The 18,954-nt window shown below is 37.0% G+C and overlaps 1 pseudogene; it reads left to right on the forward strand.

Annotated features, from left to right (window-relative positions):
* The first annotated feature begins 5,553 nt into the window (after nucleotides 1-5,553).
* LOC149203262 (putative pentatricopeptide repeat-containing protein At3g13770, mitochondrial pseudogene) lies at nucleotides 5,554-9,659 on the forward strand (annotated as a pseudogene).
* Nucleotides 9,660-18,954: the final 9,295 nt, after the last annotated feature.

Raw genomic sequence — 18,954 nt, forward strand, 5'->3', positions numbered from 1 at the left:
CCATAGGAGAGTAGTAGCAATTGCATTGTACTTTCCTTATGGATCATTATATTGCTACAAGGGCCCATAACATTTGGTAGCAGAAGGATCAATGTTAGTTGGTGCAATCAGATGCTAAGGAGCACATATCAGTATTGATAACAATGCAGGAGGCACAGTGCAATATCACCAACAATGCAATTTTCCCAGTAGACAGTTGCAGAGACACGGGTGATTTAGTGCTTCTCAGTTATAGTTGTTGTAGTAGCAACAACAATAATGAGAGGTAGTGCTACAATACATTCCACAAGATCTGGATTGGGGTTGTGTAGAGCCCTTTTCTTACTAAGAGGGAGTGTTAGAAATGTAGCAAGAAAAGGCTCAATTTTGACTTGTGCCATAGTCAAATTGAGTAATTCAATTTTCCACATCAATAGGATGACTTGGATTTCAATTAGCTAAAGTGACATGGTCTTTTCTCCTAGTTAGATGAGTAAATTCAAGTTTGTAGGATAATTTATAGTTGTGCATGTAAATATTGCTAAAATTCAGTAATCTAGTTGAGTTATTGTTAGTTAAACACAGTTAACTTAGTTCTAGTCACTAGTTGAGTCAGTTGAAGGTTAGTTGAGTAGTTAAGACTGTTGTTAACTCATTGATCTCTCAGTTAACTAGTCAATCAACTAAAAATAGACACAATCATGCATGGAATTCGAATTGCCTAGTTGAAGTGGAGGAAAAGGCATGTTTGTATTTATATTTGTATATTGTTGAGTGTACAATGCTTTTGCACTGAGTAGGTGATCAATTCCTCAAGCTATTGCGTAAGGAAATAGGGAATTCTCCTATTTTTTAGGGGATAATTCCTCCAGGATTGCACAAGGAAATAGGAGGTTGGATGAGGCTTGAATTGGCTAAGTGTTGGCCAGAGCAAGTTAGGAAGCAGGAGAACAAGATTACAGTGCAGGGTGTGCTTCTGAATTGAAGCAAGACATTATAATTGTTTCTCTTTTCATCTGAATTAATGCAAAGTAGCAGAGGGGTTTTTCCCAGTTGGGTTCCCATGTAAATCATTGTGTTCTTGTGGTTTTGATGGTTGCATGTCATTACATTTGTTTCTAAATTGTGATTTCCATTCCGCAAAATAGTAGAGGAAATTTGTAATCTCTTAATTTTAGTTCGATTTCATCAATAGTAGAAAATTTCTATTTATTTCTAAAGAAACATGGAGGTTCCATGACCTCTATAACAACCCATGTTTCTCTACAAACCTTTGACATCCTTTGTGGAAATATGCACTTTGTGTTCTCACATTCACTATTATTACAGATTTATACAACCATGCCACAACCTAAAAAAATATGTATGTAGCATCTAGAAGCTTGGGTGACCTCATTTTAGCCATTTCTTAGCTTTCCCATAGTGGTATGGCCACCATAGAAGCACAATGATGGATGGAACATATGATAAAAATCTTCAACCAACTTTATGCAGGTGCCATGACCTCTATAAACCATTTCATAAGGTGTATGATATCTCATTTTGAATTATTTTTTTATTATCCCAAATGGTTTTTTATGGAATTTGATTTCGTTTCTGAGTTTGAGATATATCATTGATTGAAGTCACACACGTCTGTAAAGTTGTGCGACTGAGTGTAATTTGAGTTTCAGGAATGGTTCTATCACTCCATATAGCATTACTAAGCAAGTATCTTATATCAATGGAAATGTCTATTCAGTACCTCAATGATGTCTTTGATGGAATTTTATTTCATCGATTGTAACAAAATTTATCAACAAAGTTGCAGAGAGAGGTCCATTGCTTGAAAATTTCGTTAAAAAAAACATGGGTATGAGTAAAGCACACAAGACCCTTCTCCAAGCTTGCAATTTCCAACTTGGTTATGGGTTATCTATAAACCCATGATTATGGGTTAACCACACAAAATCCTTCTATTCATTAGCACTTGACACATTGTAATCATGGTGGTTATGGGTCATCCACAAAACCACGATTATGGGTTAACCACACAAAACGCTTATTTTCATTATCTCATAGCATATTTTAATCATGATGTTATATTAAACGTAATGGGGTCTTTCTCTTTTAAAGCACGTGTGAATGATGAGGACCATCATTTTTTAAGGGGGGAGACTTAATCCAAATCTTAGGGGGGCTTATAGTCTAAGTTCGAATGTGTAAGTCACAAAATCTCGTTTTTATGTAAAAGGGAACTTGATAGTTATGTAATTGATAGAGTAAACCTTGATTAAAGTTTACTACGATAAAAGACACCCTATAAGATAGCAATAGGAAGAGAGTGAAGGGCAAGAAGGAGAGGTCCCAAAATTGGCCTCATTTCGTGTAATGGTTATTTTTAATGGAATCCTTCTTCTCTCTCTCTCCATATTTTTGTGAGCTATTCAATTCTTGCATTTTTATCAATGCTCTTGTGATTAGTTTTGTGGCAGATTTGTATGTTTTCTCTCCCCCTTTCTCAACATTCAAACCTTCTAGATCTTAGCACCCAAGAGTCGAATCAATAAAGTTGCAAAGACGTTTGAAAGGTTGCAAACTCCCCACATGTAACACATCCATGGTTGTGGAACATAGGGGCCAAACTTTGATGTATAAGAAAGCTAAGCAATTATAACTTTTTTGCACTAAATAATTTTATTATATGGATCAGATGTTTGAAAATCCCAATGGTGAGTTTCATCAAAAAGTTTAAGTTTAGTTGTTAGGATTTTAAATAGAAGCTAGCAAAATTTATTTTAAAAGAATTAATAAATTAGTTAAGTTTTTGATGAATATAATTTAGATTAATAACATAAACTACTCTTCACACATGGAAGGGGTTGAACAAATATATTCATCCACAATTAATCAAATTTTTAGTTAATTTTATTAATATAAAGATGATTCATCCACAATTAATCAAATTTTTAGTTAATTTTATTAATATAAAGATGATGATAAGTTAGGATATATATATATATATATGGGAATTTTATATTAATTGAAAATTTGCGTTAAAGCATAACTATTACATCGAGATAAAATAAAGTCTGGTTGGCAAGCTTAAGCAAAAAAGATCTTTTAGACTATCTATATCCCCATAATGCTAGCCTAACGCCATATCAAAACTAAGATATTGAAAAGTAAATACTTTCCAATATACCCCCAAGATTTTACATACTTTAACAACCATGTTACTCGGGCAGCTGAGGAGAGAAAAATCACTATGGGCTATACTCATTTCCATGACAAGGACCAGTTCATTGAGACTTTGAGACATCAAACTTGGAAGAGCTAATGGAGTTGCTTGAAGAAGGACCAGGGCATCTTTAGCCAATAGAAATTTGCAATTCTTCCAATTGTTGGTGTAGGCTAGAGAGCTCATCTTTTGTTCTTTAAAATAAACTGCGGTGATCGATAAGAATCTCCATGGAAATTGTGATGCTCGAGACTAATTGATTATGATTTAACTAGAGGGAATGGATTTCATCTTGCATATTTTGCATTTAATCAAGCAATTGATGCTGCAAATCTCCAGAGTTCCCTTACATTTTAATGATTTGAAATTTACTATAAGACAAATTCTTTTGAATCACCAAACTCCAATAATACATTGGATTCTATTTGCAGTTGACTCGGCCCCATTTCCAAGAAAACAAATCTTCTATTGCACATCTAGTAGGAGAACTAAAAAGGTGGAAAGAAACCTGAATTACCATAAAGACAAACATTAATCATATTGCAAAGGGAGTCGAAATCATATTTAGCACCAAGGGCATCAACATGAGGGCATATTAAATCCCAGAACCTCAAATTCTGTACTTCCTTTCCAAAAATAGACAAAGCACCCAAAGGCATAGTTAGCATCTTATTAGAACATAAAAGGATTTCCACGTTTGGGTTCGGTTGCCTTATATTGTATAAAACTTACCTCCATTGCATACGAGATATCCTCTCTTTTTCTGATCATTGCCACAAGAAGGACTAATTGACCTTAATCCATCCACTCTCGAGGATGCCCATATTTAGTAAGAAAAATGCTAAGCAGTGTGACATAGTAAAACCATGCCGACATTTTCCATTATCCAAATTTGCACATACCGGTATCTCCTTTCTACAAGGCCGAAAAGCACTAGCGATTAAAAAAATTGCCTCCTGTAGGGACACGAGAAAGCCACTTCTAATAATTCCTCGATTATCTTGTCCAAGCACACTTGAAACAAGCAATGAAGCCACTAAACAGATACATGACTTTTCATCATTCCGAATTATACACTTTTTCATCATTCATGATATTACCAAAGAATAAAACCATATAAAATCCTTGTCAGCCAATACTTTTCTAGTGCAGACAATTGAGGGCATGATTGAAGATATAAGCATGATAATGATTGTCCTCCTTTCTCCCTCCACACACTGCCCATCTCCATAACATGCAAGAGCCAATATAGTGTACTAGACCCATATTAAGCACGAAGATAACTAACCATCACTTCGTTGTTCCAGATCACCTGCATTAAAATAGGCCAGAACCAAGGCGTTGTACTAAACCCAAGTGAGGCAGAGAAATAACTAACCACTAATTTACCAAGCTTACCTTCAAAATATGTCATTACTTATGATATATTTTGATAGAGCGCCTTGTTTCGAGAGGTTCTTTGTGCCAAGTGGTCCATATTGATAAAGGGGCCTTTGCTTATATGAATGCATGTGATTAATGTCATGGAATTGGGGATAAAGAGACTTGCCCATTTATCTACTTACTTAGTTCTAAGTTAACTTCTTTATTGGCTATGTTATCAACTGCTTGATTATTAATACAGAGAATGTGATACAATTTAATGGAATGGAATAGGGGTAGTATAATTTTGATCATTTTCAAAACATTCTTCAACTCGATATCATGAGGGAGGGAACTAGCAACCAAATAATGTATGAGAAGCTTAGAGCCTCCTATAATCATCATAAAAGCTAACTTGTAGGCATTTACTAGAGTCAATCTATGAAACAATGCATAGGCTTCTACTTGATTATTAAAAGCTTATCCCACACCTTGAATATGAAATTTTATATTTCCTTCAAAACAAAAGATAACCCCTACTTTCCACACTTTATATATTATTATATATTAACAATAATTATATAAATCATTTTAAAATATCGTACATAATTTTTTATTAGTTATATACAATTTTCAAGCTTATTAATGGTTAAGAAAATGTGTTTTCTCCTAAAAGGTCAAGTTCAAAACCAAAAGGGGTAGAGTATGTATGCCTTTGTAGACTTAGCAATCAAAGCGATATGCAGAGGTGAGTCCCTTATCCCACAAACAAGAAAGTCTCATACACTAATTTAATGTCTAGCTTAATCATAACTTTAATTAAATAATAATAATAATAATAATTAATATAAATTAATTCACTACGTAATACATTTAATCCAATGAATCCAATGGTACCAACTCCTCTATTTAACCAATTTAATTTGAATCAAATTTATGTTAATAATGAACGTTAAAAAAAAAACCACATGGAGTCGAATGATGTTTTCTCATCAAACTCCAATATATAAAATCACATATGTAGTAAATGATGATTGCTTTCATATTATGAAAATTTTGAAGTAAAGAATCTCTGGCGAATTTGGCGACAGAGAAACGCTTTGAGAGCCATGAAATTATTAAGACAATTGAACTCCAAAATTATTATTAGATCAGTATCAACAGCATTACAGCACAGTTTACCGGGGAAGGGTCCATTTTTAAATTCCATGAACTTGGATATTGGTTTTCAGAGTAAATATACTGGTAAATCAGACGAAAATGGTTTCCCTCCCAATGTATATACTGATAGTCTATGGGACCATTTTCTTTCTCAAAAAAAATATCGTAATCCAATAGATTGCTATACATATGCGCGTCTCTTGCAGAGATGTATTAAATTGAAGTCCATCTCACAAGGCAAAATCGTCCATGCCCACATGGTAACATCCGGAGACGAAGTAGATACATTCACCTGGAACACGCTATTAAATATGTATGCAAAAAACGATTTTGTTGAAGTTGCGCGCCAAGTGTTTGAAAAAATGCCTGAACGAGATTTGGTCTCCTGGACTGCTATGATTGGCGGGTACAGTCAACATGATCACGCCGAGGAGGCACTGAGATTGTTTTGTGAAGTTCTAGGGGCAGGATTGGAACTGAATCAGTATACTTTTGGGTGTGTTCTCAAGGCGTGTGCTAGCTTGGGAATGCCAGAACAGGCGGAACAGCTGCTTGCTTGCATTGTAAAGGTTGGGTACGAAACGGATGTTTTCGTGGGCAGCGCTCTTGTGGATATGCTTGCCAAATGTGGGTGTATAGAGGATGCAAGCAAAGTATTTGACAATATACTTGAGCCGGATATGGTCTCCTGGACTGCCATGATTACAGGATGCGCACAGAATGGATATGGTGAGCAGGCAATAGAGCTTTTCTGCCAAATGCTACTGGCAGGCATGAAGCCAAACCAATTCACGTTCGCAAGTGTGCTCAAGGCATGCGCTGGCCTAACAGCGCTTGAAGAAGGTAGGCAAACCCATGCCCACATTGTTAAGACTAGGTATGCTACAAATGTATTTGTAGGGAGTGCTCTTCTTGATTTTTATGAGAATTGTGGAGAGATGGAGAATGCACTGAGCCTGTTTGACGAAATGCCTGAACGAGACGTGGTTACTTGGACTGCCATGATAACACGATGTGCTCAGAATGGGAAGAGTCAAGAGGCTCTTACAATCTTTAGGGAAATGCAACAAGCTGGAGTGAAACCTAATCAATTTACCTTTGCAAGTGTTCTCAATGCATGTTCTAGCATTGAAGTGTTGGAGCAAGGCAAGCAAGTTCACACCTACCAGATCAAGTTTGGATGGGAGTTAGATGTTTTTGCAGGAAGTGCCCTTGTTGACATGTATGCCAAATGTGGGATTATAGAGGAAGCGCGTAATGTTTTTGAAAATATGCAAGACCGAAATGAGGTGTCATGGAATACTATGATTGTTGGATATGTACAGCACGGGTATGGCGTAGCTGCTTTGAAATTGTTCTGCCAAATGCTGGAGGCAAGAGTGAAGCCAAACCAGATTACTCTCACAAGTGTTCTCAGAGCCTATGCTAGCCTAGCAGCTTTGGAGCAGGGCAAGCACTTCCATGCTTACATCAGCAGAACTTCATTTCAGTCTGATGTTTGTGTGGGCAATGCTCTTGTTGACATGTATGCTAAATGCGGGTGCATAAAAGATGCACATAAAGCTTTTGATCAAATGCCCAGGCGAGATGAGGTCTCATGGAATACAATGATTGCAGGATATGCTCATCATGGGCATGGTAAAGATGCTATACACCTCTTTGAAAAAATGCAGCAGGAAGGGGTGAAGCCAAATTATATCACCTTTGTTGGTGTTCTCTCTGCTTGCAGCCGTGTTGGTCTAGTAGACGAGGGCTATCATTATTTTGATTCTATGATCCAGGATTATGGGATTACCCCGAGAATGGAGCACTATTCCTGCATGGTGAATCTTCTGGGCCGATCTGGGCACCTGGGTAAGGCTGAGGACTTCATAAAAAGTATGCCAGTGGAACCTGGGCCTGTGGTGTGGCGGAGTTTGCTTGGTGCCTGCAGAATCCATGGGAACATAGAATTAGGAGAATATGCAGCAAAACATGCTCTTGAGTTGGAGCCACAAAATGATGCAACACATGTGCTTCTCTCAAATCTCTATGCTGCAGCTGGCAGGTGGAATGATGTAGCAGAGGTGAGGAAATTGATGTACGACAAGGGGTTGAAAAAGGAACCAGGACTTAGTTGGATTGAGGTTAAGAGTAAGGTGCATTCGTTTGCTGTAGGAGACATGTTGCATCCACAACTAGAGGAGATCCAGGCAAAATTAAATGATTTGACCCTGCAGATGAAGGATTTGGGGTATATTCCAGATATAAATTTTGTCTTGCGTGATGTGGAGCAAGAGCAGAAGGAACATTCTCTTGGCCACCATAGTGAAAAGCTGGCCATTGCTTTTGGACTTATCAGCACTCCCTTTGGAATGCCTCTTCGAGTTATCAAAAACCTTCGTGTATGTGGTGACTGCCACACTGCCATCAAGTTCATATCAAAAATTGAAGGACGGGAAATTGTTGTGAGGGATATGAATCGTTTTCATCGTTTTGAGAGTGGACTTTGCTCTTGTGGTGACTTTTGGTGATGATGAGTAAAAGGCACAAGATAATTAACATTTTTTTATTCACTCTACCTTTCGTGGAGGGGTTTGTGCCAGTTGGATCACTGGTACATGATAAGGTACCTTTTCCATTTAGTGGAGAAATGCAACTACACCCTTCAGGTAAGTAACAATGTGCTTTATAAACATCATCCCTAGGTGGAAGTCTGGCAAATTGTGTCAATGCTTTGCGGCATTATGGGATTGAATATCTTCTGAAGTGGATAGCATTTGATTGGATCCATGCATATTGCTAATCATTTATTGGCATGATTGATGAACTATTTAAATCGGTGTTTCTCCAAATAGAGTGAGAAGGCTTTGTCCAAAGAATTGAACCTAATCAATTGTCACTTATAGTAATTATTCTATGACCATCTCAGATTGAAGTCTAAGAACACGAGGGAGACAATTCTATTAGTTTCCTAATGTGAGACAATTATGTCATGAACCCAGGTCTCCATTGGGCATTTATAAATTACTATTTAATGCACGTTGTTGAAAATGTAGCGAGTAAAGGTCTTATGGCTTGTGCCTTAGCCAATGAACACCTTGATTTGTCTTTCTCTCAGTATGAGTGCAAGCTCATGAGTTAGACTTCGGTTAGGATGAGTTTATTTCCAGTGCACTGGAATAATCATCAAGATGGCTTGCATAGAGTTGGGGTTTCAATTAAGTGGAGTCTTCATCAGTTTGACTACAGAACGAGGTGGTAGTCACAAGTTCAGTTAGAGCAAGTTAGTCTTCAGTCTTGCTTGAAGGGAGAACGAGTTTATACTCCAGGGGTTGATTGGAGAGAGAACCAGTGGAACTCTCAGTTAACTCATCAATCAGAAGTCGAGTTGGGTCTATAAAGAGGAGGATGAAGGCACAAGAAATTATAAGTTTTGTACACAATGTTTTTGAGACAAGACAGTTCACGAGTTTGTGAGATCATCCTTGATTGTGGAGAGTGTAAAGAGCTTGTGTCCTAAAAAATAAGAGATCACAAGTGCACAAGGATTTAGGAGATTGATTGTGTGCAGATTTGAGGAAGCTTGCATCCTAAGAAATAGGAGCCACAAGTGCGCTAAGAAATAGGAGACTTGTGGAGATTTGCACAAGAGAATAGGAGCCACAAGTGCGCTAGGAAATAGGGACTTGTGCACTAGGAAATAGGGGTTCCAGTGCGTAAGGAAGGAGGAGCAGGATCAAGCAAGAGGCAGGGCAAGTCAAGGAGGCAGGGGAACAATTGCGTGCTAGAGGGCCGAGATCAAGCAGTGATCAAGGCAAGTCGAGATCAATTGTATCAGCTGAGATTAGTGAGAAGAAGCATAACACTTTCTCAGAGACAAATTGCTTTGTAATAGATCCAATTGCTCAAGAACAATCAATAAAATACCACAACAAAGATAGCAGGTTTTCCCTTTTGGGTTTCTTGGGTAAACAAGCATGTCAATTTGTGTGATTGTGTTTTTATCTCTCGATTATTTTCTGCTGCTTATAAATTGTTAAGAAACTCTGTATCTTGGTGAAAGTAAATTTGGTTTCAATTTTCAGTTGCCTTGTTTTCAATGATTCATCTAAGTAGTTGCAGGGTTTCAAAGAAAATTAAGACACATTCTATCTGGAAAGAGGCAGAATGGTTTTCAATTATGCATCAAGATGATAGATATATTGTTAGCTACAAGGTTGTAAAGTCACAAATAAGGTTTGGTGCTTAAAGTAAACTTAACCTAATTCAAGCTTAGGGTTCTGTAAATGAGGATGTCAATATTACTGAGTATGAGTATGTAACTCACTTATATACATGCACTCTTGTAACACACACCTAGGAATTATCGAATTGATTGACCTTGTGGCCTTTTGGAGTTTCTCCCAGTTGGACATTACATTATGGTCAGCTTGACATCAGGAAGGCAAAGTTTTGGAGTATTTAGTATCCTACCGAGATTTTTTTTCCCTGCATATGGTATGATTCTATAATGTAAGGTTTAGTTGTGAATAACAGGAACCATTTTTTTGTATTTTACATGTGGGTTTTCATTATTAGATGTTTTCACTATCAATCCAGTATGGAATGTCTATTGCACTGCGGATTGAGCACTTTTTGAAGTCATTGGCAAGATTGAGATATTTTTTAAATTAAAAATCATAGTTATATTACCATATATTTTAAGAAATACAAGTACAGAGCATTAACAATCTCCAGGCCTTTGGAATGTGCTACCGAAAGCATGATTTATAGTGTTTTCCATAATTGCCCTCAAAGCAAATGAGCATAAACATATAATAACAATCTAGCTACTATCCACTAAAGTCTCGGCTTTATGACAAATATACAACAGAAATTATCTAAATGCTTCAAAATGTGCTACCGAAAGCATGACTTATAGTATTTTCCACAATTGCCCTCAAAGCAAATGAGCATAAACATATAATAACAACCTAGCTACTATCCACTAAATATATAACAGAAATAATCTAAATGTTTCACAATAGGAACATAATTCATTAAACTCCTACTGTCCGTGTTATTCAAAAGATGCAGAAAATTAAACAGAAAATAGGTTCTCTTATTTCCATTCGATTTGTAGTTGAGGGCATCATTGTGGGGGAGATCCATTGAACATGAGATTTAAATGTTTCCAAAATCTCCACTAACTTGTTGATATTCTGGTGTTGACAAGGCTAGAACAATTTTTCTTCCAGATAACTACTTCCAATGATGCAATTCAACTTCTAATCATTAAGCAGTTACACTTAAGAAAATTTCAACCATTAAATTCTTTAGATCAGTAGAGATCATAATGAAACGAAAGACGCCAAAATTTCTTCAGACAAAACCCCACAAGGGGGAAAACTCGATAATCTTTCCTTATGAGAGAATGTCCAATTCAATCCAATTTGTAGATCAGTCAAAATAATATATCTTTGACAACATTCTTTATCAAGACATATAGACAAATCCTGACCAGCAATATGACCTCCCACAAGTGCCAAGCCAACCCTCTAAGATCCAATAGAAAGTTCTCTCCTTCTTCCACGAAAGATCACAATCATCCCTGTCATATCCACTGTCATTATCTCACTATCATTCCACTATTATATCAGAAGAAGGCTTGGACCATAAACCTCAGACACGGATTGTTGCCACAGGCTCAGATCAACACCACAGACTAGACTCGGATTAGCATCATAACTCGGATCACAGGTTCAGATCATCGTCATAGATTATGCTCAGTACCACAAAGATAACTTGTTCTTTCTCACAGGATTCACAGAAAACTCGCTCTTCATCACATAAATACATGCCTCAGAAACTCAGACCTCAACTTAGGATGTGTGTCTTAGAAACTCAGGCTTGTGCCTCAGAAACTGCCACAGGTACCTCGCTCTTTTTCCTCAGAGGATGTCACAGAAAACTCAGGTTTATTTACAGACTTAAGTTCCTCAGAAACTTCAGCTACGTTATAAACATATGCTTCCTTTGTCGGCCTCCAAATATTCTTCTTCTTCTTTGTATAGAACAAAGAAAGATGAGATGATTCAAAGTGCCTTTTTGGTGGAGGAGTGATCACATATATATAGGCTCCAAGAGGTGCTGAATGGGTGCCTGGAAGGAGACGGGCTGACTTGATCTAGGAGGCCCGACTTGGACACTTGTGAGGTAAATATAAATTCAAGTTTTCTCTTTTGTTTTTATTAATGAAAATACCAATTGAAGCTACATTTTCTCAACACTCCCTCTTAGCTAGGGAGGTGCTTTTCATTCTCTCTCAAAATCAATCTCCCCAACCAACCCACTGGTCTCCCGGTAATGACCTAAGGGAGATATCACAAAAATTAGATGTACAAGTCTCATCATAAGGAATGGTTAATAGCATCACGCTCATCCCACAAGCCAAAACCAATGGCATTAAGGTCAAAAACTCAACTAACCATGGGATCAATTAATATTGTACATGTGGCGAAACTCTCTAACCATATGAAATGGTTTCTTAGTCAAGCACAATGGCCCAAGAGAGTAATCAAAGTCAATCTCTCCAAAAATCCTATTGGTCTCTTAGCCAAACAACATGACTCAAAGGAGTAATCAGGATCAAACTCTCCGACCATACCAATGGTCTCCCTGTCAAACCCAATGACCTAAGAGACCACACAGAGTCCATCTCCCCGACTATAAACAAGGTCTCTCAGTGCATGACCCAAGGGAGGAATTCCTATCTCGATATCAAACTCCCTGACTATCTCTTGGTCCACAACCCAAAGGAGGAATCCTGATCTCGATGTCAAAAGAGTCAATCTCCTTGACCATATGGTCTCTCAGTCAAATACAATGACCTAAGGGAGAGAACTCAAAATCAGTGTCCGCGACCAAACCCATTGGTCTCTCGGTCAAACACAATGACCTAAGGGATCACTCCAAGCCTCAGAACCAACCTCCCCAACCATAATGGTTTCTTAGTCAAACTCAATGACCTAAGGGAGTAACCAGAACAATCTTCCCAACCATAAACCATGGTTTCTCAGCCAAGCCTAAGGAAGATTCATGATGCTATACAATCAATGCTCTCTCTTTCCAAGAGGAATTCTCAGCCACTCCAAGCTTCTCATAGAAGCAAGCAAACTTCATCCGAGACAGTGGCTTTTTCAAAACATCAGCAACCTGCTCATCAATAGAAATGTGTTCGAGCCTCACAACATCCCAGATATAGTGATACTTGATCTCAATGTGCTTTGACCTATTAAGAAAAAGCAAATTCTCTTAAAGCTTCACACAACTACAATATATCACGGTTGATTCCAGCACTTGATCAAACAAACCAACAAACAACTTTTGAAGCCATAATTGCTTCACAACAAGCTGAACAATAAACTATATACTCATCTTTAGTTGTGCTAGGTGCAACAATGTCTACACCATACTCATCCATGATATCTAGTCTAAAACATCATCCAAAAGTGCTCTTCTTGTCTTCAGAACATTCAGCCTAATCAAAATATGCAAATCCATGCAACAGATAGTTCAACGAGCCAATCAGAAGGACCAATCAAGTCAACAACAATGTCTCACAACTTCTTCAAATTTATCATTATGGGAGTGTCCATGGACTCAACCCATAATGCCAAATTTCTGAAGGATCTTACCAAAGACTTCATCAAGCTTCTCATAATGTATTATACCCAGATCCTTTATTTAAAAAATTAGCTCCCTCTTACATTGGACAAAGAGATCCTCAACCCTAGTAAAAAAATCATCAAAACGACAAGCTCATATTCAACAATTGATCAACATCGCTCTAAACAACCATCATGCACAAGGAGCTTCAACGCGTGTTCTTCTCCCTCTTACTGAGGTAATCCTTCACTTAGTACTTTTAGACATCTTCATCTTGGAAGCCATAACTGATTTCATTTTGACATAGTTCAACTATGCTCAACACGAGTCTTCTTGTCATTATCTTTGCCTTTTTCTTCCATTCTTTCCATCTGTTGCTATAGCTCTGACAATATTCATCATATACCTGCAATCCTCACTAGGAAGCCATGGAACAATCACAACCAAGCAAGATATACAAAGACAAGAGACTAATAGCAAAAATAAAAAATATACTCAAGTAAGAGATATTATAAAATACTTATCTTTTGAGAACATTTTAGATCCCTATTGATCTTAGCCTTCTTGCATCCAACTTGCAAATCAACTTCGTCCACATTATCATCATGATGTCATTCCTTCCTTGCTAGAGTTAGGGTTTCTTCTATCAGTGGAAGCAACCAATCCTAGGGTTTTGTCCATAAACCCTAGGGATTTCTTATCCAAGCCTTGTTGCTTGCTAGGTTTACAAACCCTAGATCTTCAATTATTAGAATTAATGATGATCCTTGATCTAATCAAATCAAGAAACCCTTACACAAAATCATTGTAACAACAACAACATCTGCTTCTTAAAGACTTGCAATAAATTTCATCATCCAAGTCTTCGCCTTATACTCAAACATTCATGCAAACATTTAATATGTCTTTAATCATTTATGACTTTATCAAGAGAGACTTTGGCCTTCAAGGTTTGAAGAGGGACTTAGACAAGTGACATTTTTCAAATTTAGTAGGATTTTCAAAGAAGGTAAATAAGATGACCTTGCTTTCAATGATATGTCACGATCTTAAAAGACAACTCCACATCTTCCAGACCTTGTTCAATACTTGAGACTTCAAAGGTAATGTCATGCCTTTATACAACTTTCCGATACATGCATAAGAGTCACATGATTCCTTTCATTTTAGTAAGCATGTATTTCGGCATAATATAGTCCTTCAATCAAGTAGAATCTGCTCCAACTGCGCTTCAACCTTGAAGAGACACTCAACCTCCTTTTTCATTTCATCGAAAGGTGTTATGACTGCGATAAGATTGATCATCGATAAACCATAAAATATCGTCCTCTAAATATCCTATGGGCAATCTTGCTTATTTTAAGACACAATGGATGCACATGCTTGATAATTTTCTCACAACTCGAATCGTGGTGATGCCAATTTTTTTTGTTATACGAAGACCATTTTTAATGTATATACAAACAATATTTCCTTGAAGATCATGCATCACAAATGAAGAGGCGTCATCAAGTTCAACACTTCAACCTTCAATCTTGAATGGCAACACGTCATTGTAATCTTTGTAGTTTCAACTTCAGTCTTAAGTACTTTATGCACATGTTTATTGAAATCAACCCATATCATGTTTGAATGTATCATACCACTCATTATTAGATGTAAGCATAATTGTCCCTCATGTAATGCACACAATTTTATAAGGTATTGACATAGTCTTCAGATTGAGGCATAATAGCTCCATAGAATATTATAATGCAAGATTCAGACCCATATTTCATCCTATCTGATACAGCTCCTTTAATGGTGATAAGGGATCGAATATTCCAAACAAGGGTTATTCATACTTCACATCCAAAGAGTTAAGGAGGCATTAACCTTTAAGAATCTATTGAATCACATGGTGATACAAATATTTGGAGGCATTAACCTTCAAATTAGCTATCAGATATCTATAATTGTAGTGTAAAATTTTCAAGCTATGAGCCAAGCAATATTCTTTACTTTTGATAATTTGATAATGCTACTTGGAATAGAATGATGTTCAGTGCCTTCCTGAACTTTAGTGTACTTCTTCTGATATTCAGTCTCATCACAAAAATTTTAAGAATGTAGCTAAGGGAAACATGATATTGAACAAAAGGATATGTACCTTAACTTCATAGAGCATTTCAAACCTTCTTTTGTCTGCACTTTTTCGAAACAGTACAAGCTCAACTTCTTAACAAGGCATTGTTTGAGACTTTAACTAAAGAACTTTGATATTTTCCAAGTGACATTCGACCTTCAAGACCTGTATTAGCTGAGGCAACTTTGGCCTTCTGATCTAACTCTTTGAGGCCCTCTGTCCTCTTCCAAATATGAAGACAAGGTTTTAGTATAAGATTTGATCTTCTTCTTCTTGCAAGTGAGAAATCCTTTCCATAGTAAACAATCATGAACTTTCAACATAGAAGTTAAGGTTTGACCTTGATCTTAACATGGTCACCAATCTTGATGAAATGAATGATCTTAACCCTTGATCTCCTTGCAAACTGTGATATAGAATGTTGGCCTTTCACAAACAAGTCTTTTGTTCTGTTGCAAATTGAGCAAGGACGTTTTTTAGACTTAGACCTACTTAAGGCTTGCTCAAAAGGTGATCTCAGTGCTCCTTTCTTCACCATAGCTCTGATACTGTGTTGATTTTCTAGTGTAGACAAAACAAGAACAATTTTTCTTCCAGATAACTACTTCCAATGATGCAATTCAACTTCTAATCATTAAGCAATTACACTTGAGAAAAAATTCAACCATTAAATTCTTTAGAGCAGTAGAGATCATAATGAAACAACGAAACAAGAGACACCAAAATTTCTTGGGACCAACCCCACAAGGGGGAAAACTAGGTAATCTTTCCTTATGAGAGAATGTCCAATACAATCAAATTCGTACATCAATCAAACTAGCATATATTTGAGAAGATTCTTTATCAAGATATATAGACAAACGCTGACCAACAAGATAACCTCCCACAAGTGACAAGCCAACCCTCTAAGATCCAATATAAATTTCCCTCCTTCCATGGAACCTCGCAATCATCCCTTTCATATCTACTGTCATTATATCACTATCATTTCACTATTTTATCAGAAGAAGGCTTGGACCATAAACCTCAACGATAGATTGTCAACGCAAGATCAAAATCAACACCATAGTGTAGAAAATCCGTGAAATTCTAAGCTGCTAATATGAGCAATATGAAATATAATTTCTTCCCATATAAACACATAATCTATCTATTTATTTTTCAACAGAGTAGGAACATAAATAAATCACAATCAGACAGTAGCAAAACACAATATTTTTCTAGCGAACCCAACTAGGAAAACCTTCTGCTAGATGAGAATTCTATTGATAGCAAAAACTAAGCAATTGATCTCTTACAAATTACAATTGTTTCAATCTGAAAGACACACTTGTCTTTCCTACTTGATCTAAGCTTGAAACCTTTGCAAGACTATTGATATCTATTGCCCTCTACCAACCTGTGCACAAGCTTCTCTTGCACACTCTTTCTCTCACAAACTCTATGCACAAACCTGTGCAACATGCTCACAAACCCATGAGCTCTATTATCTTGTCTCACCAACTCATGCTCACACAACAATGATTAAATTATGTGCCTTCGTCCTCCTTGTAAAGTAATTCGAATGGCCAAATCTAGTGAGTTTCTAATTAAGGAGTTTGCTTTTGTAATTGTTTGAGTTAACATGACTTAACTACTCATGCAACTCGGCCTATCTCATGAGACTCAACCACAAGTTATTTTCCTCAATTAACTTGCACTAGAAGACTGATAACGCGTCCTTCCACTTTGACACATCAATTAACTGCTTCATGAACACTTCATAAATTTTAGGAATTTGCCCTTAATTTTAGGAATATATCCCACTTTTTAGGAATTAGCTCCTAACTCATAAGAACTTGTGTGTAGAAATTTTGTGATAGAATTGCAACTGCTCAAGAAATTTAATCTAAATCGAGAGACACAATTCTACTCTATTGCCCTACGAAAATTAATTCACAATTTAGAACAACATTCACAAACATGCATCAATCACATACACAAGTACACATAAGTATATAGGGGAAAATAACTAGTAAAAACCCCTTAAGCCCACTTGCATTAATCAGATGAATAGAGAATCTATTACAATTGCTAGCTCCATCTCTAAGCTCAACTTGTGAAAGAATAACTATTCTCTCTGCTCAATGAGAAGCTTTGACTCAGACTTACTCAATTTCTTCCCCCACCCGAGCTCCTATTTCCTTGAGCAAATCCTGAGGAAATTGGCCCCTATTCTTTTGGAATTTCCTTCAAAATGATTGTGCAATTCCTAAGGATTGATCATTGATTGCATGCAACACTTGTACACTCAAAACTAGTCTACAACTGATGTTACACTGCCTTGGAATCTCCACCACAGCTGAGCAATTCAAATTCCTTGCATGCATGAGCCATTTTTGGTTGATTGATCAGTTCACTAGATGACCTATGAGTTAGACTATTGTCCCACTGCACAATTGACCTCCAAATAGTTCTATTAACTGTTAGAACTAGTTTAACTGAGTACAACTAGAAATAAATGAACTAGATTACTACAAATTAGCAATCAACACATGCAAACTGAACTCCAATCCATTTAACTCAAATGTATTGAGCTAACTGAGTAAAAAGAGCCATGTCACCTCGGTTAACTACCTCCAAGTTGTCAGCTGATGTGGAAATTTCAAATTTTCTAAATTTGACCAAGGCTAAGTCAAATTGAGCCTTTCTTGCTATGCTTCTCAACACTCCCTCTTAGCAAGAAAAAGATTATCAACCACCCCTATCCTGCACCTGTGGAACTCAAACTTCCCTCTTGACAAAGCATTTGTCAAGATGTCAACATCTTGTTCCTCCGTCAAAATGTATTGTAGCAACATTATCCTCCTTTGCACACGGTCCCGTAAATGATGATACCAAATATCTATATGCTTGGATAGATCGTGAAATACTGTATTCTCATAGAGCTTCATGCAAATTTGATTATCACGATAGATTACAGTTGGATCCATACCCTGACCAAATAGTCCCACAAGTATCTTTATCATCTAGATCACCTCACATGCTACTTGACTTGTAGCCGTGTATTCAACTTCTGCTGAGCTGAGCGCCATAAACCTCTGCTTCCTGCTATACTAGGAAATTGTTGTGGACCCAACACTAAAAATTCGACTTGTTGTACTCTTTCGATCAGATGGAATCCCTGCACAATCTGCATTTATGAAGCCACACAACTTCACTCCCTATGCTTGTCTACGCCATAATCCATATTGGGTAGTGCCTTTGAGGTACCATAAAACATGCTTAGTTTCCTTCCAATACAATTTGGTCAGCCTAACCATAGTTTGGCTTAGTTGGTTGAGTGCATAGCACAAATCTGCTTGTGTGTTCACAAGATATATCAGTGAACCCACTAGCTATCGGTAAATGGTAGCATCAACCTCTTCACTTGAAGTGTCATTCTCCTTCCTCCAATTGGTCGCTAGAGGTGTCTCCATGGGCTTACAACTCTCCATGT

The sequence above is a fragment of the Pinus tabuliformis genome, chromosome 2_1 (genome assembly GCF_031772625.1).
Source record: "Pinus tabuliformis cultivar Carrire ecotype Pingquan chromosome 2_1, CPIR1, whole genome shotgun sequence".
Classification (NCBI taxonomy): domain Eukaryota; kingdom Viridiplantae; phylum Streptophyta; class Pinopsida; order Pinales; family Pinaceae; genus Pinus; species Pinus tabuliformis.